This window comes from Protopterus annectens, chromosome 1.part2, assembly GCF_019279795.1.
Source record: "Protopterus annectens isolate FY-2018-M chromosome 1.part2, PAN1.0, whole genome shotgun sequence".
NCBI lineage: Eukaryota > Metazoa > Chordata > Ceratodontiformes > Protopteridae > Protopterus > Protopterus annectens.
This window is the reverse complement of record NC_056727.1, coordinates 549,874,271-549,899,188: the sequence shown is the minus strand read 5'-3', so window position 1 is coordinate 549,899,188 and position 24,918 is coordinate 549,874,271. Positions and strand designations below refer to the sequence as shown.

General features: G+C 41.2%; 1 protein-coding gene across 1 annotated transcript in view; it reads right to left on the bottom strand.

Annotated features, from left to right (window-relative positions):
• Positions 1-24,918, bottom strand: part of CDKL4 (cyclin dependent kinase like 4) — a 1,070,656-nt gene that overhangs the window by 470,195 nt on the left and 575,543 nt on the right. The gene's annotated exons all lie outside the window — the stretch shown is intronic.

Below are 24,918 nucleotides of genomic sequence, written 5' to 3'. Positions count from 1 at the left end.
AGAGAGTAGGATAGACCTGATCAACCTTTCTGCTAGAACAATGGATTTGTCCAGAATGTGCACTGCTGTTAGATAGCTGTGAGATGATATCACCCACTGTCATACTCTCATCACCTCTCAACATAACGGGTAAGATCTGGTTCCTTCCTGTTTGTTGATACACCAGACTGCCATGTTGTCCACCTAGAGAGATATCATATCCAAAGGGAAAGTGTCCTGAAAGGTCTGCAATGCTAGGAAGGACTGCTCTAATCTCCAATGCACTGATGTGCAGACTGGCCCCTGATTGGGACCACATACCTTAGATTGTCTTCCCCAGTTAATGCCCCCCACCCCAAATGGAGGTGTCTGTGGTCACCATGGCTTGGGGAGTGGGCAGAATGAAAGGACGTCCTAGAGATACATGTGGAGATTCCAGCCACCACTGTATGTGAGTCCGGCAAATCTTTGCTTGAGATACTTGAAAGGACATGGGCTGTTTTCTGATTAACCACTGAAGTGTGAAAGCCCCCTGAAGAGCCCGCATATACTATCTGGCTAAGAGAAGTAGTGTGATGGAAGCTGCCATGGAACCCAGAAACAAAGAAATATCTTTGCTGGTGACTTCTGATGGGATAAAACACCCTGTTGTTGAAGTGATGTGATCCTTGTCCACGTGAACTTTGCTATTTGGAGATTTATGTCCAACACTGCCCTGATGAACTCTAAGGACTGAAATGGTTGAAGCTTGGATTTTGTTAGAGACACGGTAATCCCCATGTCTGTACACAGATGGAGCAAGGAGTCTCTGGCTTGAATAAGTAGATCCATGGTAGGAGCAGTGATGAGCCAGTCATCCAAATAAGGGAACACCCAGAACCCCTGCAGTTGGAGATGAGCTGCTACTACAGCCATTCATTTGGTAAAAACTCAGGGGATTGTGGTGAGACTGAAAGGCAGAGCTCTGAACTAAAAATGACTGGCTCCCAGCCGGAAGCAAAGATACTTCATGGAGCATCTGTCCATCTTTATTGGGTAGTACATGTTCCGAATATCTAACAGGCACACACAGTCATTCTTTCTCAACAAAGGAAGGATAAACTGCACTGTGATCATTTGGAATTTTGTCTGCTTCACAAACACATTCAAGTAATTCTGGTGTAGGGTTGGCCTTTGGTCCCCATTTTTCTTTGACACTAAAAAGAACCTTGAGTAAATTTCAGATTCTCTCTGGTCTTACATGACACAATTGTTTAGAAGATTCTTTATTTCTGAGGTGGCTAATTCCCTTTGCAAGTGTGGAACATCGGGAATTCTTTTTTGGAATAGAGGAGGAGGAGTATGGAATGAAATGAGAAAGTCTCTGGTAATGATCCTCTGCAGCCATTTGTCATGAGTGATGGACATCCAGGTTGATGGATGGAGAGATAAGTGCCCCAGACTGCCTCCAGATAGAGGCAGTCTTGCAACCATTCAGTAGTACTAGAAAGGCTTCTCTGAAAATTGTCCTCTGAAGCCTTGATTCTGTGGACTACCTCTGCTTCTGGGGCAACATGTATTGCAAGAGCTTCCGCCGGCCACAGGGGGCTCTTTCTCCGGAAGTCTAAGGTTAATACTCCTGGGATTTGCAAAATTAAATTCTCTTACCTCTTTTTTGGTTCCTGGAAAAGGTTATCTGAGGGGTGGAGAATTTAATCCCTATAGCAGATTGAGAATTACCATCTTTCTCACTTCTAGAGATTATGTCTTTCACTTTGGAACCAAAGAGCTGATCCATCATAAGGGGGCAGTAGCAGAGGACATCTTGCAATGTTCACCAAAATCCCACAGCTGCACCCAGGCATATCTCCTGATGGATATGCCTGTTCCAGGTGCTCTAGAAATACTCTCTGAGGCTTTGGAGATAAGTTGTATAGAAACATTAAACAAGAACTGGAGGGCAGCCAAGTATGAATCAATGGATTTTCTTAGATCCATAGACATGATCCCTGAGAGATATTTGAGATCTCCTTGGTTAAATCCCTCAGGACAAATATGACATGTGCCAAATAGCTCAAAGCTCTCACAGAAAGTGTAGATGAGGAATAAACAAGCATCCCAAATCTGTACAGTGCACAAGATTCCCTGTCTAGTGGGTGGGCAGAGGAACTCTCCTCTGCTTGTTCCTTCTTGGTGGCTGCCACCACTATAGAATCTACAGCCAGACCCTTGTTCCAAAGGGGACAGTCTTTAGCAGCAACGCAGAATTTGTCTTTTTTTTTTTAGAAATAGGCTCAGCTGTGTCTGTTTCCTTCCACTCCCACTTAAAGATAAGGTTGGCTATCTCATCAGCGGGTGGAACTACCCAAGAAGTAGATGGGCCAGAACCAAAAGACTCAAGGAAGACTGACTCTTCTGGTGAAGGCACCTGGGAAGACTATCTCCCTTTCTGTCTAAGAAGTTCAAGGACTTTTCTAAATGAGACATTCTTAAGGGGGGATTTGGGGGAATCTTTCTCCTTCATCAAAGTCAGTGTTGGTGGTAGTGAATTCCTCAGGGGAATTCAAGTGCCTTCTTTTGTGCTTGTGCTTTCTGCATACTTCCCTCTGTGGGTTGCTCAAAAGAGGACTCGAAAGCTGACATGGTCACTTCTCTGAGTGCCGGTTCAAGGCTTCTGGTCAATGGCTGCCCTGATGGGACAAGAAGAGTAGGCACGCAGTCCAGATGACTATTAAGGAGCCTAGCCCAAATTCCTACTTGCCCCAAAGCACTGCATGTTTAAGTAAGCTGCTCAAGGTCACACAGCAGATAAATGAAGGTGGAAAGATTCAAACCCTGGACCAGAAACAGCTCACTAAAAAAAATCAATGATTAAGTCTTCTGTGCTCACTGCCAGCCAGTCATTGCTACACAGTCAATCCTGCTGCTTCACTGTGAAGAACTGATGTATTCTCATGTCTTATTCCTTTAATGAAGAAAGGCATCTTGTTTTCTGATCAGAGTATTTTTTTTTGTCTGTAGTGGTTTTGCCACTCTTTTAATCTCAATGGAACTTAGTTCAGGTTTCCAGGTTCAAGTAATGAAGCAGATGTAGGTAGTCTAACCTTTAATTTATGCCCCATCAATAGCTGAGCTGGTGAAACACCTATACCTTACAAGGGAAAATTCCTATATTCCAGCAGCACTGCGTCTGTGCATATGTAACAAGCACAAGCGTGGAAGTGCACTGAGATTTTGTCATGAGGTCTTACACATTCTGAAATGTCCTCTAAGCCATTTAATTGTGAGTAGGTAAGACTAGAGATCACAAGGTGAAATTCTGAAATTCTTGTATTTCATACTTGTAAACTACAGACTAGTATATAATGCTACCGGTTTACTATGAAACTGTTGAAAAAATTATTCTTGAAAATCAAAATCTTGAAACTATTAAATCTAAAGACCAAAACGCTGAAGACCAAAGTATCAAACTCTCAGACTTGCCCCATGCAGAGATCATGTTAGCACTCATTCATGGGTCTACACTCTGCAGGACCCATGTTAGCACTCATTCCCAAGTCTGCACACTAGAAGGGAGTTTCAATGTCAGTTTTTTTTCTGATACTGTAGTCTTCAGTGTTTTGTTCTTTCGATCTTATAGTCTCAAGATTTTGATTGTTAAGATTTTGTGTGTCAATATTTTCATAGTAAACCAATGCTACTACATCAGGAATCTTGAAAACATAGGTTTAAGTGCATTAATCACACCTGTTCTTATAGTGTCTGTTAACATCATGAGCTCAGGAAGATTCAGATAATATACACAGATCAAGTACACGCAGTTATGAAACTGAAGGAAATAAGTTCCTACTTACAAGTCCATAGTCTTCCTGGATCTGCATAAGGAATTACCTCTTTTCATGGATTGCTTTTGATGATATGCACTGTACATGGAACAGACTCAAACCATTTGCTCAGTTCCTGAAATTCCATCATAACTGCAAGATTTTACTTTCCACTTCACATTTCCTAAGTGTGAATTAAATACTCTTGCCAATACTGTTTTCCATAAAAGTAGGCACTATTATTTTAATACTCAATCTTCACTGATAGACTTGTGATCTAGAATGGCCAGTAAAAAGCCTGTAACTAAAATTAACCTAGTTAAGTCTTAAAGGTCCAAAATATGCATCTAACTTTCTTTAAAATACTGAGACTGGATGTAACAGATCTTAATGCCACATGTAACTAATTCCAGTTTTTAATTGCTCTAGCATAAAATGCCCTTCATTTAATCTTGTTCCTAGTGCTGTTAATGATATAAGAAATTATTATGTATTTAGGGAATAACCATGGTAAGCAAAGTTTAAGTCGGCACCAACAGTACTACATCAAAAGGCCTTATAAGCCTTAATAATGTCACTCCTCTGCAATCTGTAAAAGAAAGAATAAAGATTACATTTTTGAAGACATAACATGACAGACAATACATTTTAAGTCCAAGAAATGTCTAGTGAATGTACACTGCATGTGTTCTAATTTTGCTAAATTAACCCTAGAATACATAAAAAGTATGTGTCATACTCAATTACTGGCCTAATTAAAGCTCTAGAAAGAGGCAGTAAGATGGTCACAGATCTTGACGCTACAATATATCAAATCATACTCAATGTGATGAATTCCTGTTCACAGAATGTTTGACATGGGCATCAAATCCTACAATATGACAGTTCCTAGTTCCTTGATATGCTCAACTGTATTCACGCTACTACTAATGTAAAGGGATATTTCAGATATATTTTACCAAAGTGCTTCACAGCATATGCACTTGTATTAAGCTCAGCAGTATTTAAGCTAGCCCTTTTTACCTTACCATCCAGCTACTGTAAACTTCAGTGGTCATTTGCAGAGGTGACTGGGAAGAATATGTCAGCATCATTAGCTAACTTCAGACACCATACTGATGCCATAGATGGAAAAGTAATCTTAAAAAGGAAAGGTCCCAACACCAATCCTTGTGGGTCACTAGGAAACCATGCACAACAAGATTTTCCTGACATTTAACTGTGAATGTAGTGCTAAAAAGCTTAAGTTGAATTCTTTGGTAAGCTGGTCGATATTAATACTTAGTAATATTCATAAACATAGGTGTGCAGTGGAGCAGGGTTGGTACACAGTAAATCTACACACTGAGTTTACAATAATACACAAAGACCAGTACGCAATACAGAATTACTATATTCACATTCTTCTTGTACTGTGAAGGATAGTATTCCAACAAATCATCCCCTCCTGCTCATATGAGCCAGCATCACTGCAGTACTAGCTGGCCCTGGTGGGGTAAACTAAGGATCAGCAACCATGTACCTATCAATGCTCCTGAGAGCAGCAATACCCCTTTCCTGCAAGTATATTGTTCAGCATACTGTGCTAAGTAACATACTAGCAAAGTAAAATAACAAAAAATATAACATCAACACCACTGCACTGCAAGAAAGTGTCTTCCAAAAATGGAAGACCCTATGGTACATGCAAACCTATTACCACATGCCACCTTGTCCTTAAAGCACACAATGATGTTTGGTAGAAGGCTGCACAGCACCAGATTCCATCCTTACCATAATATGGTAATGATTCCTGGTCCACCCTTATGCCTACTGCCCAACAGCAGTGATTAAAGTCAGTATATTATGGTACAATATGCCTTACCACGAAGGTACACATAACTACTTAGTAAAGCAGACTGTACCATACTTAACTGACTGGTGTGATGACGTCTCCTTGTTAAAGTTATTACTCACTAATTTACACTGACATTCAAACAGATCAATAGGACTGTTCTATTTACCCCTATTCTGGGTAGCAAACAATTGTTTTGTTTTATTGTCAGTGATATTAATGGCTAACAGTCTTCTGTACAAAGTTTCATCTATGTGAGTGTTCCTAGCAAGCTTACTTGATTATATTCATAGTCTTTCTTTATTCCCAAGAGATAGAAAATTAACAAAGATTCTTTAAAGGTGCCATTTGTTATTGCATAACATTTTATATTTTTAGTCTACTGGGAGTGGGATATTGTTGTAGTTTTTCTTACTTATAGTTATGGGGGCATAGGAATCAATTTACATCACAAATTTACAGCAGTAAAAAGGACCAAGGATCATTATACTTATATATGAGAAGCTTAATCCCAACCCATAAGTAAATCAGTCATACCTTCATAGTCTCCCTTAAAAATATTTTACCAAATAGAAGTCTAATGATTAAACGTGTTCAGCGCTGCGATTAACGTTGTAATCACTAGGTGGTCAAAATTCTTAATGGCAGAAAAGTATGCATACTGAAATGCCTAAAATCAAGGTGAATAATAATAACAGCATTAAGGGTATTGTTACCTTTGGATGGAAAACTGACTTGCTGATTATATGAAATATTTGTCATTGTTTCCAGTAGGTAATGGACCCAGTACCTTTTAGACACATTTAATGACCAAGTCACATTAGGTTAACTGAGGTCTTCAGTCAGAAAATGATATAATTTGTTAAGACAGTAAACTAGGCAGTCCATAAATTCATCTTCCTCCATGACTGTCAAGGTAGGGCTTTTATAAAATCCAACAATGTTAACTAAAAGTCTGAGTAAATTGACAGTAACCCCAATAATAATCTGCAACATTTGCATTAAACAGAAGAGAATAGTTAAAGCAATTACTAACATAAATCGAATCCCTCCACTTCCAATTTTGTATTTTCTGAAACAGTGGTAACTAATAAAATTACTGAGTGATGGCAGAGATTTTCCTTAAACCAGGTCACTGTGACTGGAACATCAGCACTCATGTCTGACAATGCTATACAGGTAATCTGATGGTTTGTTCAGATGTGCAACATTGTATATGATAATGGTTAGGTTAGTTGTACTGGTATTATATGTGATAATTGTCCCTGAGATGGGATAAAAAAGGTTTGAGCACATTAGTTACTTTTGATCCAGTAAGTCAATTTTCATGGTGCCCTAAATGGTACTTGCCATTGGTGAAATGTATTTATTTATTTGTTTTTGTTGACCAGGAAAGCCCGACTGGGCAGAGCCCATTTTCATGGGAGACCCTGGAAGAAAAGCTCCACCGCAGTACATTTATATTAACAAGTGAATTTCAGACAGTTCTCAGAACAAGTTACATTTCTCACTGCATATTAAAACTTCAAAAGAGACCGCAGCTCTGTCCCTTGTGAGTCAGGCAGAAATTAGAACTGATCAATTAAGGACTCATACATAAGACAGAAGAGATAGATCCGCAGTGGTGGTGCTACTGTAGCATTGTCGCCTCACAGTAAGATGCTGTCCGGTTCGACTCTCAGCTAGAGCGTCTTCTGCGTGGAGACATGCGTGAATGGGCATTCCTTCGTTGAAGGTTGTGCATCAGGGCTGCCAACTCGGTACGTAAAAATCAACTGCCAATCATTAGCGGACTGGTCACCGGAGTTCCACTGTGGCGACCCCTAACTGGGAAAAGCCGAAAGACACAACAACATAAGATAGAAGAGGTCACTTAAGGTTAATCATTTGTGAACTGAGGGGGTGGAGCTAGGAACTAAACCTTCTACTTAAGGGGTAAAATAAAAATTTCAGAGCTTTACTAGAAAGGCTCACCCAGACTCTGCTACACTTTGCTGTGAAGGAAAAGTTAGTTTGCTTTTTATTTGTTGCATTTTGTATTACTTCACTGCCTTTTTATATTTTGAATGCTGTGATTTGTTTTCTTTACCTTGTGTTTTACTTGTATTCTACTTTTAACTGCATATTAAAACTTCAAAAGAGACCACAGCTCTGTCTCTTGTGAGTCAGGCAGAAATTTTTTTCCCCATCCTCCCACTCGCTTACTGTCATGTTCTTAAATACCACTGTCTTTCTAGTTGCCTGCCTCTTATGTAAATTTGACCATATATCTCATTTTCTCTCTGCTTTCACTGGCTTGTGTGAGTAAGCACAAAATTATCATTTTGTGAAATCACTCCCCTTCAACTATTTAAATTCATTGGCCATCCTAATGTATTCCATAGTACCAGAATACAAAAGTGACCACTCTCTTTCAGTCTATCTTGCTGTTTTAAAAATAGTGACTCTCTACTAAAACTTATAGACAGCTAAAACTTATCTACTTTCAAATCTAACTTATCTAGTGCACACTGCAGTGTTTAGGATAAGCCATGTTTTTACATCTTACCTTTAAGCATCCCTGTGACTAGCACTTGCTCTAATACCTGCTGGAAAGCAGTAGGAAGCCTTCAACTGATACAAGCACTCAACTCTCCTTGTTAATAAGGAGAAATTATTCGTAGGCACTAAACAGCCTATAATTGCAAAGCACCTTGGTAAGGCAAGAGAAAACAGCTCCTGTGATTTACAAAACAAAGCACCAAACCAGGCATGTCCAAGGGTCAGCTTCTGGTGATTTCTCCTGTCTACCTGTTGAATCTGGGCATACTGGGGCAATGCAGCAATTGCCTCATGTACACAGACAACCCTCTCCTCCTACCACCCAACACTACAACCTGTGCGGGATGCACTTACATAGCCAAACTGGAAGCAAAGCTCTCTCCACTCAAGATTGTGCTAGGCAATCAAGAGGAGAAGGTTAACACTCGCACTACAACTCAAGCAACACATAGCCCTTCTAAACCCACACCACCAACACCCACACATAGCAACATTAAATCCACATATGCGAAGGCCCTTAACTGTAATCTGCCCAAGCAACAAGGACCTCAGAAGCTGAAACGCTAACAAACACCAATCACAACCAAAGTGTCACATAGCTCACAACACCAGTGTGCCACCCAGGAACAGCCCCTAAGGTAAGACAACATACCTAACACTTTAGTCATAGGTGACTCTACAGTCAGGCACACTGATGTCCCACTCACCAGGCTGAACAAGGAGAAAATTACAGTCAGCTGCCTGTCGGGTGCCAGGATCCACCACATAATGCATGCACTCAAGTCACTCCACAACAAGTACAAATATGACTCTATCATTCTCCATGTTGGAGTGAATGGCTTGAGATGTACCTCCCTGGACTACATAAAAAGAGACATGGAAGAGATCTTGGATCACATGGCCCAGGCAGGTATGACCCTACCCTGAGTAGCAGCCTGCCTTCCCCAGAATTATACCACAATATAATGACAAAATGATTAACTTCAACAATTGGCTAAGCTTCTGGTGTCATTCAAAGGGGATCCAGTATCTGTCTGCCTGGGACAACATGAAAGAACAGACCACAATGCTGAAAATGGAGAACATCGATATCTGTGCAGTAACTGAGACCTGGTTCAAGGCTCCAGAGAGCACCCCTGCAATATCAGGCTACAACTCTTACCACACTTTTCGGCCACCAAACCAGGACCATAACACTAAAGGTGGAGGATTGTCCATATTCACCAAGGATATTCACACCACCACGCTAGTTGCCCAACACAGTGCATCTGAAATTCTCCAGGTGCAACTAACACTATGTAAGACTGCAATCCAAATTGTAGCTTGCTACAGATCCCCCACCATGCGCCAAGATTCTCACTACACCTTTCTAAACATACTGGAAAATATTAAGATACAACCAAACACCCTAACATTGGGTGATTTCAACTACTCTGCCATTAACTGGGAAAACTACTCGTGTACCAACACCTTTGCTCAACGGTTCTTGGAATTCATAAATTCCAACGCCCTGGACCAGCTAATCCATAGTCCCACCAGGGGCTCCAATATCCTAGACCTGGTCATTACCAACATAGGAAATCGATGCTCCACACATATGGTCACCCTCTCGTTGGTCAGGTCTGACCATAAGCTAATCACCCTTAACAGCCACATCCCACCCCAACCACCCAGTAAGGAAACCTCCATAAAAAACTTCTCCGAAGCCACCTTCATGCTACTCAAGTCAGAAGTGACAAACTTCATGACACCCATGCATACGGGAACTGAAAGTTCGACTGCTGAATCCTATACTAAGGCACTGTACGAGCACATCCACTTATGCATGAATCGTGTCATCCCAAATAGAACCAAGATGCTCTCCTCCAAAAAAAAAGGAAGCCAAGCTGGTGGTCCCCTGCCATAAACAAACTTTACAACAAAAGGAAGAAACTGTTGCAGAAATGAGGAAAATCCCAGGATGCAAAAATCTCCCTTACAAGCCTCAGTAAGAAACTGAGATCCCTCATAAAATCCTCCAAAGCTAGTTACGAAAATAAAATTGCCAGACTCCAAAGACAACCACAAGGCATTCTATAACTATGTCAAGAATCTACTGACAGATTCCAGAAAACAACGTTAACTCAAAATAAACAAAAACAAAAGGCAAGTACCAGATAAATCCAACTGAAAACAAATTTATTGAAACTGTAAAGCGCTTTTCGTTTACCACATAGGCTAAACTTCTTCAGACAAGTTCCATTCAAACATACCTCATTTAAGTAGTCACACCATTAGACATCTAATTAGCCCTTCTGAAAGGTGTATAACCCAAGGATTTGTATACTCAAAAAACGAAACAACAGTCAATGATAGACAAGTGGACTACAATAATTAAATATAATATTTAAATCTACATGCTACTATTTAAATATAAAATGAAGAAATTTCTCATTTAATTTACTAAAACATGAGAAATAATTAATTCACTATTCATCCTGGTAGAATAAGTTGAGAATAAAAAGGATGCGCGGTAGCATTGTTGCCTCACAGCAAGTGGTTCTCCCGTTCGATTCTCGGCTGGAGTGCGGGGAGTGCCTTCTGTGTGGAATCTGCATGTCCTCCCCGCAGTTGGATGGGCATTCGAAAGACATGTGAAAATGGATGTGCCTTCGTTGAAGGTTGGACGTCGAGCTGGCACCTCAGCGTTCGTGAAAATCTACTGCCAATCATTAGCGAACCAGAGTTCCGCTGTGGCAACCCCTAACCAGGAAAATCCGAAAGACAAACAACAGTGACAGCACATAAATTCTATTCATATCTAATGTATACACATTAATTATATGCTAGTGCTTCTAATTGATCATTTAAAATTCACAATAGTGATGGTTAACTTCCCTCACTGTGTTAGAAATATTCATCCTATATTACAGTCACTTCATCTAAACAAGTCTATTAGTCAATAAATATCTAACAATCCATGTCATAAAATTCATGTTAAAATTCATGTTAAAACTCTAAGAACAGAAACTCTCGAGTCCTTGTCCCATCTATAATTAATCATCACAATATTGTGAATGTAGTTGTTGTGCTACAAAATGTTGGATAAACTATACTACCCCAGTGTATCTGAAGTTGACTTGATGAATTATAAGTCAAGTTAAACTTAAACTTAATGAGACATTCTAAAGGTAGATTTCATCTACTTAGGTTCTTAAGTTTCAATACAGGTGCTACTGAACAGGCCTCATTCAATCCAGGCCAATGGTGCAAGTTCAACCTTAGTTGCCACAGTAGTTCTAACTCTTTTAGTAGTAACGAGTAGGGGCCCCCCCGAGGATCGGTCCTAATTGAGTCGATGACTCTAAATTTAAAACCATGGCCTGGATGGACCTTACAGTGTCTAGCAAGGGGGCTGTCCTGTTTACATTTACTAATGTAGTAAGTGTGCTCATACACCCTATCTCTAAATCTATGGTCTGTCTTGCCAATATAATATGCTGGGCAACTATGGCACTGTGCTAGGTAGACTATCAGTTTTGAATTATAATTATATTTCTCCTTCGTGTAGTAGAGTCTACCTCTTATTGTAAATTTAATACCTTATCTATTATATGTTTGCATTGGTTACATGCTTCACATTTGTATGTCCCTGTGAATTTTTTACCTCTAGTTTTGTTATTCTCCAGCATTGATTTAAGGTTCTGTCCTTTCCTATATGTTAGGACCGGGTGGTCACCTATTTTGTCTAATAGGTCCCTATCACTCGTTAGGGGTTCCCAGTTTTTGAACAAAATGTTTGCTGATAGCTTGAAAATCAGTACTGAACGTAAAACTGAAGCTTAATTTGTAATGGGTTCCTGGTAGTTTACTTTCTGTCAATGACAAAACACTTTCTTCTAATCCAACCTGTAAATTCAGGTTGGTAGTAGTGAAGACTCCTTCATTACGATGGTCCATCAGTATAGGTTTGAATCTGCCTTGTTGACGTTTAAAGTCAACTTCGTCTATCAGTTCTTCCAATAGTTCCCTAGGGTAGCCACTTTTTATAAACATTGTTTTCAATATCCTACATTCATCCTCAAATTTCTCCTGTTCTGTCATCATCCTAGCTGCTTGCACCAGCTGCCCTTTACCACTGATTTCTTTTGGTGGTATGGGTGTGCACTGGTGTAATGGAGAAAGCAGTTGGAATATGTTTTCTTCCTGAAAATGCATGCTCAATACTATTGGGATGTGTAATCTTTTGACAGTTCGACATCTAAATAGTTAATGGTGTCCCTATTGAGTTGGCTAGTGAATCTAATAAATTTCATTGAATTGTTAAATATATCCATCAGGTTATGTGCTAGTACTGAGTCTCCTTTAATAATCATAAATATGTCATCCAAAAAGCGAGTGTAATAATATAAGTGCTGACTTACTTCGATGTTGTCCAAAATTACCCTATGTTCCCAATGGGCCAACACTAAGTTTGCAAAACACATTCCACAGGGAGACACCCATCACTACCCCTATTTTTTGGAAATAGCAGTGGTTGATAATGAAATGAGACTAGTGAAAGAACTACTTGGAATACTGCTAGAAAATAATTTCATTATGTTTAACAACCACTACTATTTACAAAAAATAGGGGTAGCGATGGGGTCTCCCTGTGGAGCGAGTTTTGCAAACTTAGTGTTGGCCCATTGGGAACATAGGGTAATTTTGGACAACATCGAAGTAAGCCAGCACTTATATTATTACACTCGCTTCTTGGATGACATATTTATGATTATTAAAGGAGACTCAGTACTAGCACATAACCTGATGGATATATTTAACAATTCAACAAAATTTCTTAGATTTACTAGCCAACTCAATAGGGACACCATTAATTATTTAGATGTTGAACTGTCAAAAGATTACACATACCAACAGTATCGAGCACACATTTTCAGGAAGAAAACATATTCCAACTGCTTTCTCCATTACACCAGCACACACCCATACCACCAAAAGAAATCAGTGGTAAAGGGCAGCTGCTGCAAGCAGCTAGGATGATGACAGAACAGGAGAAATTTGAGGATGAATGTAGGATATTGAAAACAATGTTTATAAAAAGAGGCTACCCGGTCTTAACATATAGGTAAGGACAGAACCTTAAATCAATGCTGGAGAATAACAAAACTACAGGTAAAAAATTCCCAGGGACATACAAATGTGAAGCATGTAACCAATGCAAACATATAGGTACAGGTATTACATTTACAATAAGAGGTAGACACTACTACACAAAGGATAAATATAATTGTAATTCAAAACTGATAGTCTACTTATTACACTGCCATAGTTGCCCAGCATATTATATTGGCAAGACAGACCATAGATTTAGAGATAGGGTGTATGAGCACACTTACTACATTAGTAAATGTAAACAGGACAGCCCCCTTGCTAGACACTGTAAGGACCATCCAGGCCATGGTTTTAAATTTAGAGTCATCGACTCAATTAGGACCGATCCTCGGGGGGGGCCCTACTCGTTATTACTAGAAGAGTTAGAACTACTGTGGCAACTAAGGTTGAACATTCACCATTGGCCTGGATTGAATGAGGCCTGTTCAATAGCACCTGTATTGAAACTTAAGAATCTAAGTAGATGAAATCTACCTTTAGGATGTCTCATTAAGTTTAAGTTTAACTTGACTTATAATTCATCAAGTCAACTTCAGATACACTGGAGTAGTATAGTTTATCCAACATTTTGTAGCACAACGACTACATTCACAATACTGTGATGATTAATTATAGATGGGACAAGGACTCGAGAGTTTCTCTTCTTAGAGTTTTAACATGAATTTTAACATGAATTTTATGACATGGATTGTTAGATATTTGTTGACTAGTAGACTTGTTTAGATAAAGTGACTGTAATATAGGACGAATGTTTCTAACACAGTGAGGGAAGTTAACCATCACTATTCCGAATTTTAAATGATCAAGAAGAAGTACTAGCATATAATCAATGTGTATACATTAGATATGAATAGACTTTATGTGCTGTCACTACATCCTTTTTCTTCCCAACTTATTCTACCAGGATGAATAGTGAATTAATTATTTCTCATGTTTTAGTAAATGAAATGAGGAGTTTCTTCATATTTATATTTAAATAGTAGCATGTAGATTTAAATATTATATTTAATTATTGTACCCCATTTGTCTATCACTGACTGTTGTTTCGTTTTTTGAGTATACAAATCCTTGGGTTATACACTTTTTAGAAGGGCTAATTAGGTGTCTAAGGGTGTGACTACCTAAATGAGGTATGTTTGAGTGGAACTTGTCTGAAGAAGTTTAGCCTATGCGCTAAACGAAAAGCACTTTACAGTTTCAATAAATTTGTTTTCGGTTGGATTTATCTGGTTCTGGCCTTTTGTTTTTGTTTATTTTATGTCAAGAATCTAAATGGCAATGCTCAGGTCTGCTCTGAGCAACAACAGAATGGCATTAAATATACTGATCCCAAGGATATTGCCAATATCCTGGCAGATCAATTCAGTGCCAACTTCACCCCCCTCTCAACCCCTAAACGGCCCATCTCAATACCAGAAGATTGCAAAATTCCAGTAATAACAGCCACACACATAAAAAAACGCACTCTCCAAAGCTAGGAATACAGCATCCATGGGACCAGATGACATCCCGGGCTGTGTACTACTATGAACTACAAAATGAACTGGCACCTCACCCAAGTGTCATGTTTAATCATAGCCTCGCCTCAGGCTTCATGCCCACTGAGTGGCGCACAGCTACAGTTATCCCACTCCACAAGGGGGGAATCCACCTTGGAACCCGGGAACTACCGCCCCATCAGTCTGACGAGCCTGATCTGCAAGGTCATGGAATGTATTATCATGGAACTTATAAACAAAGACATTGGCAATCTTCAAACACTGGACCCCACCCAGTTTGGGTTTGTGAAGGGCCGATCTTGTCTCCTGAATCTTACTGACTTCTTCTAATCAGTCTCCAGAGCTGTGGACGAGGGTAAGGTGGTCCACACAGCCTATATGGACCTCACCAAGGCCTTTGACACCATCCCCCAGTCTGGAATCATAGATAGACTTACTAAGCTGGGCATTCATCCCTATGTCACTCGATGGGTTGCCAACTGGCTTACTGACAGAACCCACACTGTAAAAGTAGCCGACTCCAAATCCAGCTCCAGACAAGTGACAAGTGGAGTACTTCAGGGTTCAGTCTTGGGACCGCTCTTGTTTGGCATCTACTCCTCTGAAGTACAGGCCAACACTAAGGGACTCTGACTAACAAAGTTTGCAGATGACTGCAAACTGGGAGCCATTATTGAATCCCCAAATGATGTGGATACTCTACAAAAGTGCCTTACAGAAACAGATGCTTGGTGCCAGAGCCATGGGCTCAAGCTCAATGCCAAGAAATGTATAGTTATCCCATTTGGAAAAAAAACATGTACCCATGAATTACCACGTAGGTGGCAGTACACTAAACACCAAAAGTGTGGTGCGACTTAGGGACACAGGTGGACAGTGGTCTCACCTTCGATAACCACATCGCCACAACAGTCAGGAAATCCTACTATGTGGCACACCTCATCACTAAGGGTTTTTCATCCAGAAAAAAGGAGGTCATTGTCCCACTGTACTCATCCCTCATTAGACCCATTATAGAATACAACGCCCCATTTGGTATGTACCTCTCAAGACATCTGCAACAACCGAAAAGGCCGCAGAAATACCTCACTAAAAGAATCACAGGCCTAAAGCAGATGCTCTGTGCTGACCACCTTAAAAACCTCCAGCTATACTCTAACGCATATGGTCTACTCAGAGGCAATCTGTGCTTAACATACAAGGCCATGTAAAACCCAGAGCTGTTGGACATGCTACACTTAAAGAAATCCCAATCCCTCAGAGCCACACGCTCCAGGGATCTAAAACTTGTCATCACAATAAACAAAACATGTTGAAGGGATAGGCTCCTGACCCAGAGACTCCCCAGACTCTGGAATAGACTGCCCATACATGTTAAGCAGAGCGTCTCTTTGGCCCTCTTCAAAAGAAACCTTGACGATTGGATGGGAGAAAGGAAATTCACCCCGGGGATCACATCAGTCGCCCTGCTAGACAGGGGTCCAGGGAAGTAAATAGTGTGGGAAGAAATAGTCAGGGAATTGTTATGGCTTGTATAGGCTCTAGGGCTGATAGCCTAGTACCACCCTATGAACCTATGAAACAATAAACATAATTACAAGACAGGTATATATAGTAAATGAGTCTCGGATCTGACCTTGGATCCAACTTTGGCCAATTCTATACACTTTGACTCCACAACTTGAGTTCCTCCCATTACCCATAATCCTCCTTTTTTGCCTGGTTGCCTCAGATCGAGTTTGCCCTCTATTCAGCCTATTGCCTGCGCATACAAAAAAGTCAGTAACAAGACAGTCTAATTATAAATCAGATTCTAATTAGACTAGAAGGAAAGGAAGATAAAGACTGGAGCTCAGCAGAAGGTAGGCAAAATAACACTTCTCAGGACATACTAGGAGACCAAATACAAAACTTCCAAGTAGAAAGGGGGTTAGAGGGCAGGAGGTTGAAAAAGGGCAAAAACAGACAACACAGATGCAGTGTTATGGTGAGTATATAACTTCTGTATCTGATGGTGTCTTTTTTGTCTGTTCCTCAACTGATGATGCAGAGTCCCTGGCTAGAGAAACCCTAAGGTGGTTCTCAAGGAAGAATATTTCAAAGCACAGAGGAGCCAAATACAAACTTATTTCTAGACAAAATGTCCAATTTGTAAAGAGCAATAAAGTATGAGTATTAGAGCAAGTGGCGGCTGCACAAATGTCATCTACGGAAGCCCTGGACCAGAAAGCAGATGGTGCGGCCACAGATCTGGCGGAAGGAGCCTTAAGAGTTTTAGGTAGTATCGACCCTTTCTTCCTACAGGCAAAAGAAATGCAATTAGTGAGCCATTTGGCCAAAGTTACATTTGAGACAGACATGACTAATTTGACTTTGTAAAAGGAAATAAACATCTGGTCAAATGTTCTGAAATCTGTAGTTCTGTAGACATAGAATCTAAGCTCTCTATGAGCATCCAAACAAATGCAGCATGCATTTTCCTTTGTTGGAAAATTTTGGAAAGAAAACAGGAGGGTTGATAGACTGATTTATAGCTGATACTGAAGCTACCTTAGGTAAAAATGAAGGATATGTACTGTCTTTGTGAAAGAGCAAGCACTGTGGCTGGAAATAGAGAGCTTGGAGTTCTGATACCCATCTGGCCAATGTGATTGCAACCAGAAAAATAGATTTCTAAGACAAACATTTTGAAGTTCACCTTGGCAGCTGGTTTAAAGGGGGGAGTGCTGAGTCAGAGCTTGAAAAAGTATTGTTAAACCTCATAGAGGTGCAGGATCCTTAATAAGAGTTGATAGTATGGAGGTAACTTTAAGAAAGGCTTTACATAGTCTTGATAATGCCAAGGGTGAAAGTTATCTCTTATTTGAAAATTAGAGATAGCTGCAACTTGGACCTTTATCAAAAAATAATGAATTCCACTGTTGAAAACAGAAGCAAGAAAATCAAGGATAGCTGGAAAAGGTGCTAAAAAACAGTCTAGTTGTCTTTGGAGAGCCCAAAAGGAGAATATTTTCCATTTGCTCTTATAAACCTTCCAAGTAGAATCTTTCCATAGAGGATATGAGGATGTGTTAAACCTAGGAAGAAAGCCTGGATTTTCTAGCCATCACTGGAAGTGGAGAAACCATGCAGTTAATCTGAGGATCCAAATGTCCAGAGAGTTATCCCTGATGGATTAGGCAAGAGATCTGGGGGATGTATCCAGCACCCAGTGAAGGTGTATTAGATGAGGCCAAGAAAGGGAAACCATACTTGTCGAGGCCAGAATGGTGCAATAAGGATTACTTTGCCCTCCCACTGAGATGCTTTCTGAAAAAAACTTGGGAATTAGAGGAGTAGGAGGAAAGGAGCCCAGGTGGCCAATCATGAATCAGAGAGTCTCTCGGTGACTCTACCTATAGGAAGGATCAGGGGGGCAAAGTACTTGTGACACTTGAGTTGAGAGGGGAAATGAAGAGTTCGCAACATGGCTGACCCCACTGATGAGATATTGTTTTCTGCCACCAATGGTTGAGAAACCACTCATGAGGGACTAAGATGGACCTGCTCAGTTTGTCTACTAGCATGCTGGACTTTCTCTGGATATGCACTGCCAAAAAAAAGCAGCCAAAAGAGATCACCCACTGCCATACTCTTAAACCCTCTCAACACAAGGGGTAGGACTGGGTTTCCTCCTTCTTGTTGATGTATCAGACTACAGACATATTGTCTGTCTGAACAGCAACCATCTCTGGAGGGAGAGCATCTTGAAACACATGCAGTGCTAATAGGATTTTCCTCATTTCCAGGACATTTATGAGATGACTGACCTCCAAATGAGACCAAGTACCTTGGACCATCCTTCCCAAGTAATGCCCCATTCACCCACCCAAGTTGGGAGGCATCCATAGTCACGTGGCTCAGGGTGTCAGAAGAATAAAAGGGTGGCCCTGAGATACTTCTTTTGAGGTGACCCACCAGGCTATGTGTTTCCTGCAAATCTTTGTAATGTGCATCAGTGTGGATAGGAGGTGTCATCTTATTGGCCAATGAACTGCAAGCATCCATTGCAGTACCCTCATGTAATACATTGCTAAAGGTATTAAAGTTATGGAAGCTGCCATAGATCCAAGAAGCTGCAATACAACCTTGATGGAGGAGAAGGAAGGGAGAGAATGTGGGATGCTTGACTCTGTAAAGTGTTTAACCTTCTCTGTGGTAAGCCTGCAGTCTGAGCCACAGACGAGTACTGATGAATTCCAGGACTTGAGTGGGGTAGAGCTGAGACTTGGCATAGTTCATTGTGATGCCCAGTTGAAGACATAGGTGGAGCAAGTAGTCCCTGGATTGAATCCGTACAGGCTTGGTGGGAGCAGAGAGGAGCCAGTCATTGACCACTGCCATGCAGTTGGTTAACAGCTAGGGGGCTGTGGTGAGGTCAAAGGGCATTGCCCTTTATTGGTAAAGACTGGGTCCTAGTAAGAGACTTAGGTACCTCCTGGATCACCTGTCTATTTTGATGTGATAGTAAGTATCCTGAAAATCTACAGAGCACATCGAATCTTCTTGCGCAACAGCAGAAGTATGGATGAAACTGTGATCATTCGGAACTTTGACTGTTTGATGAATTAAAATTGCTGAGATTCAAGATTGGTCTTAGGTCCCCATTTTTTTTGTCAATAAAAAGAACCTTGAGTAAGTTCCAAGTCCTTGTTGGTCTGGGGGGGGGGGGGGGGTGAATGGATGACTGCTTTTGCCAGCCGTTTTTCTATTTCCATAGCTGCTGCATCTGTTTTGGCGAAATGATGCACTTATCTTTCCTCTTGGGGATAGGCACTGTGACATCTGGAGCCTTCCAAGCCCAATGGGAGATGGGAGATGAGATTTACCATCTCATCTGCCAGTGCAGTTACCCAGGATGTAGCTAAGCCAGCTCCAAAAGCCTTAAAAAACAATGACTCCTCCTGTAGGGGGGGGATGCAGAAGACCAACCACCTTTCTGCCTCAAAAGTTCACAGATTTCAACAAAGGAAACATTCTCAAAAGGTGATCTGGGGGGATCGATGTCAGATGATTTACTTTTCGGAAACTCAAAAAAAATATCGAAGAGACCATATGATGGAGTTTCCAAAAACTCAAACATCAAAAAAATAAATAAAAAATCTACCATATATCAATCACGAGATCACAATACAGTGAGAAGAAGGGAAAATTTCCTTACTGTACTGTGACCTCCATTCAAAAGCTTCAAATTTTCAAAAACTCGATCATATGGTCTCGACCATATGAAGTTTGAGTTTTTGAAAACTCAATCAACTGATCTGGAGGACACCTCACCTTCATCAAAGTTAGTGTCTTCTATCAAGGATTCCTGTGAAGAATCTAAGTGCCTCCTTTTGCATGTATGCTTCTGAGGGGACTCCCTTGTTGTTTGCTCCAGGAGAGGACTGAGAAGTGTGATCAGAGTTCTGAATGAGCACAGTCTCCAGGCTTGAATAGACTGGCTGCCCTAACAGGGCAGAATGAAGAGACTCAAGGGCCAAGGTAGACAGTTGTGGAGTGGCTGCACCCAAGGGGTGCAAGGATACAGTGTCCCTAGAGGTGGGAAATGCTCTCTCCACTACCTCAAAGGTAGAAGTCATAGGGCAAGCAAGGGCTACCTTGGCAGGAGCTGAAGCCACCTGCCCAGGATAGCTCAGAACATCACCATGATCCTGCCTCAACACAAAGGTCAGAACCACGTTGTCCTGCTCAAAGATCTGCCCAGCTCAGACAGTGCCAGGGCCAAATGGATCACAGATGTAGTTGGAGTCGAAAATGCTAAGCCATCAGGTCCAACACAGGCAAACTGGGAACTCTCAGGTCTGACTGCTCCGAAACCATAGAACAGATCAGAGTAGGAATCAACAGTTGGGTCTGGGCTGGTGGTAGACTTACAGACCTGATATGGGATGGAGCTGGTAAGACTCCCAAGTGAATCTGGGTCCTGAGAAACTTCCTCCTCATTATCGTGTTCACAATTGTTTCGGTTAGGCCCCTATTTGACCTGCAGGATGAGTAGATTGAGGGTGGCCTGGAAGCCCCTCTAGAGGTCTCCTGTAAGAAGGGAGAATGGATCTTAGAGGGTATAGGCTCCGAGGTGTACCCTGATGAGTGGTGGTCCAGAGACTTAGATTTAGCTCTTGTCAGATCTGAGAAGTCAGACAAATCCTATGGTTTGGAAACATTTTTGGGCACAACCAAACCAGAAAAACAGGATGGAGAATGATCAGGGGATCATTTCCTAGAATCCTTGCCTTTCACAGATGAATCCCCCCTACTCTTCACTGATGATGTCAGAGAAGGAGAGGGAGCTCCAGCCGAAGAAGTAGTAGTAAAAGATAGCAACCCTTTCAGAATCAGTTTGTTATGGCACTCAACAAGGGCCTGATAATTAAATCCCAAAAAGATCTCACACTCCACATCGAGATGAGCTGATCCAAGGCAACAGGCACATTTCTGGTGGGCATCTGAGTTGGGGATCTTATGCGCACATGAGGAACATTTTTTTAAATCTAGTTTGCTTGTCAGCCATGTCAAAATCAGAACCACAGAAAGGCAGGAAAAAGGAGGGGAAAGGAGAGAATAAAGTACCAGCAATAATACAAAATGTAAAGGTATACCAGCACTGGTACTGGAGATTTACCAACAACAGGTAGCAAGAAGGGTAAAACTTGGCAGGGAATCAAAGCAAGGCACGAGGCCTGTATAAAGAGACAAAAACCCACGTAAAACTAACCTTAAAAGTAAACCTCCCCCTTTTTTCCTTTTTTTAAATATATTTAAATAAGAGAAAGGAGAAAACAGGGGAGGGTATTAAGGAATATAGGAAAACACTATAAAAACTAGGTAATAAAAAAAAAAACACTTATCTGAATACAAACGCCTGAGCTACAGTAGACCATGTCCTAATGCTGAAGTAGCAAACAAGATCGGAGGTAATCCAGGCTAAACAGGAGGATTGTAGGTAATGGGAGGTGCTAGTGCTATGCAGCCAAAGCCTACAGAAGTGGCTGAAGTCAGAACCAAGATCCATCAGTTGAGGAACAGATACAAAAGACAACATCAGATCCTTTGTTTCTGTCAGCCTGAGATGATATACCAATGAGGTCATGCATTTGGTTAACAGGTCTATATTAGAACACCGAACATTTAAAATGTCAAGTGTTCTAATATCGACCCGTTTTCAGCGAACGCTGAAAATATCAAAGAAACAGAAAACCAAATTTTTTCCTAGGGAAAGAATTTGGTTGTCCGTTTCTGTTGCTTCGGTATTTTCAGCGCTCTGGTGGAAAGTTACAGGTCGGGTTCAGGTAAGTGTGCGATTGAGTGCGGGTTAGGTGAGTTAGGGTTAGGGTGCGGGTTAGGTATGTGTGCGATTGTATGGACATGAGGGTTAGGGCGGGTTAGGTGAGTTAGGGTTAGGGTGCGGGTCAGGTAAGTGTGCGACTGTGTGGGCGTGAGGGTTAGGGCGGGGTAGGTGAGTTAGGGCGCGGGTGAGGTGAGTGTGCGATAGTGACGGACCTTAGGGTTAGGGTTTGGGTTAAGGTAAGTGGATAGTTAGTGGTGTGTGTATAGTTTAGTGTAGGGTTAGGTGTAAGAGTTTAGGTGTATGTGTGTGGATTGCTGTTTGTTTGGCATGCTTGTGTTGTGTGTATGTGTTTTGGAACAGCAATTTGTTTCCCTAGGAAACAATCTGCTGTTCTGAATGTTCGATGTTTAGTATTTTCGATTGGTAGGGTTCGATATTAGAACACTCGACATTTTGAATGTTCGGTGTTCTAATATAGACCCTGGTTAACATCCTGGGGCTGTGGTGAGACGAAATGGAAGGGCCCTGAACTGAAAATGGCTGGTTCCATCATGGAATCTTAAACTCCTTGGCAATTCTGATATGCAACTGTTCATCCTGGAGGTCAAACAGCACATCCACTCTCCTCCAAGAGACACTGACAGACAGTTGGGTATTGTGACTATTCAGAAATGTATTTTCTGTATAAACTGGCTGAGGCTACTATGGTCTAAAATGGGTCTGACTTCCTTTGATTTCTATGAAACCAAAAACAATTCTGAATATTATCTGGAACTTTTCTGGTCAGGTGGGTCCTCTTGGATTACTGACTGTGTTAGGAGCCTAATGGCCTCTCTTCTGCAAAGAACTTTCTGAAACGGTGGGGCATCTGGAAGGTAGATGTGGATGAGAGAGTAAGGGTAAGGTGTAGTCTCTGGATGTAATGTTTTCTATCCACTGGTACAGCATGATGGACACCGATGCAGGAAAAGTGGATTTACGCTTAACCCGAAACTGCCTCAAGAGTGGGACAACATGTGAGGCAAGCCCACAGGGTTGTGCAACATATCCCCAAAAGGAAGACTGCAGAACCCTTGACTTTGATAATTACTGCTGTTTTGCAGTAGGTGTTAGTTCTGGAAACCACCTTACCTACATTGGCCTATATGCAAATACTGTGAGAACTCTTGCTGCTGGCTCTTTCTATACTATAATTTCTGGAAACACTTCTGATTATGGAAAATGGCCCATTGAAGAGTAGATAATTAGATGCTAATGGCCATAAGTAGTATTGTTCCTTCCGATTTACTCTTCTGTAGCTTGGCTTACACTTTGGGATCAAATATTTAGGTGCCTTTGAAGAGGGCATTGGTGAAGGATGTCTTGCAGTTCTCAACAAAGTTGCAATGCCAGAGACAGGCATGCTTGTAAATGGTAATGCCTGTCCTGGCTGCTCAGGGCCACTCCATTGACTGTGTTATGGGCTAGTTGCAAACATCAGATTAAACATGTTGGAAAATGTTGTTGGCTATGACTCCAGTTTCTTTCATAGATCTTTCATAAATCACAATGTAGCTGATACAACAAAAGATTAAGGACTATCAGCTGTTATTGTGTTGCTTCCTGTTGTCCAGTTTGATTCTTTCAGCCTGCATTTCTCTACTGTCTGACCTAGAGCAAGTTAATTAACTACACAGTACCTTGGGGCAATTCAGAAAATTGGAAAGCCTCCTCAATAGTCTCCTGGGGTTCATGCCTAGTAACTACCTATGGACTCAGTAAAGTGCAGGACATCTCATCAGCCAGTTCACTCTGAAATCTGTGTAGCAAATATTTTAGCACCCTGACCAAAAATCAACTGAATGCATAGAGACACTTCCCAAAAAGGTCCACCACTCCTTGCCAGATTGGCAAACCAATGGACTGACTCTCATCTGAGGGTTCTCTCTTGAGTGATACTACCACCACTACAGAAATCACCAGTCACATTTGTTTCCAAGATTCACAGTCATTGGGAGGGTGAAGAATCCTGTCCAGCCTCTTTGGGATGGGTGTTACAACACCAGGCTCATTCAATGCCCTATGAGTGAAAACCGCAACAATTCTGTCTGTGTATGCTACCATACAAGGGGAAGGTGGGATGGAGCAAAAGACCCCATATAGACCTTCCTCTGATGAACAAATGGGATCAACTGGCCAAACCCCCTTCTATCAAATAAGTTTCGGGATTCCACCAAATCTGGAGTCATCAGGAGGATCACTGAGTAAATCTTCTCTTCTCTATCACCATTCTCTGTATCTGGAGTTGAAGACATAACAGGAGAGTCTATGTGCTTTGTCTTGCACTTCTTCTTCATCAGACTACTCAGAGAGGTAGTGTCCAAAGACAAAGAAGAAGAAACTAGACCAGACACCCATTATTAATCCCTCTGTTAACTTTTTGCTCCTATGCCTCATTGACAAGAAGACAGTGGAGCTACAGGCATATATTCATGGGTGTTGGGGACTGAGGCTGAAACCAGGGCAAGATTTGAAAACTGGTTAATCAACACCAGATGCAGTGAGGTCGTCTTCATATGTGCCAACAACAGTATCAAGATACCTACTAATAAGAGGCCTGGCTGCGTTAAGTTCATCATTGCTGAGAAACTTAACATCAAGTCTCCAACAATCAGTCTCAACACCAAGGACAACCCATGCTTCATTGTCAAGGCAGATGGCTTCAGACATTGACACCAAAATTGGCCACAGGTTACTGGTACCAATATTGAGGTCAGCACCTCGTAGTCAATAACCTCA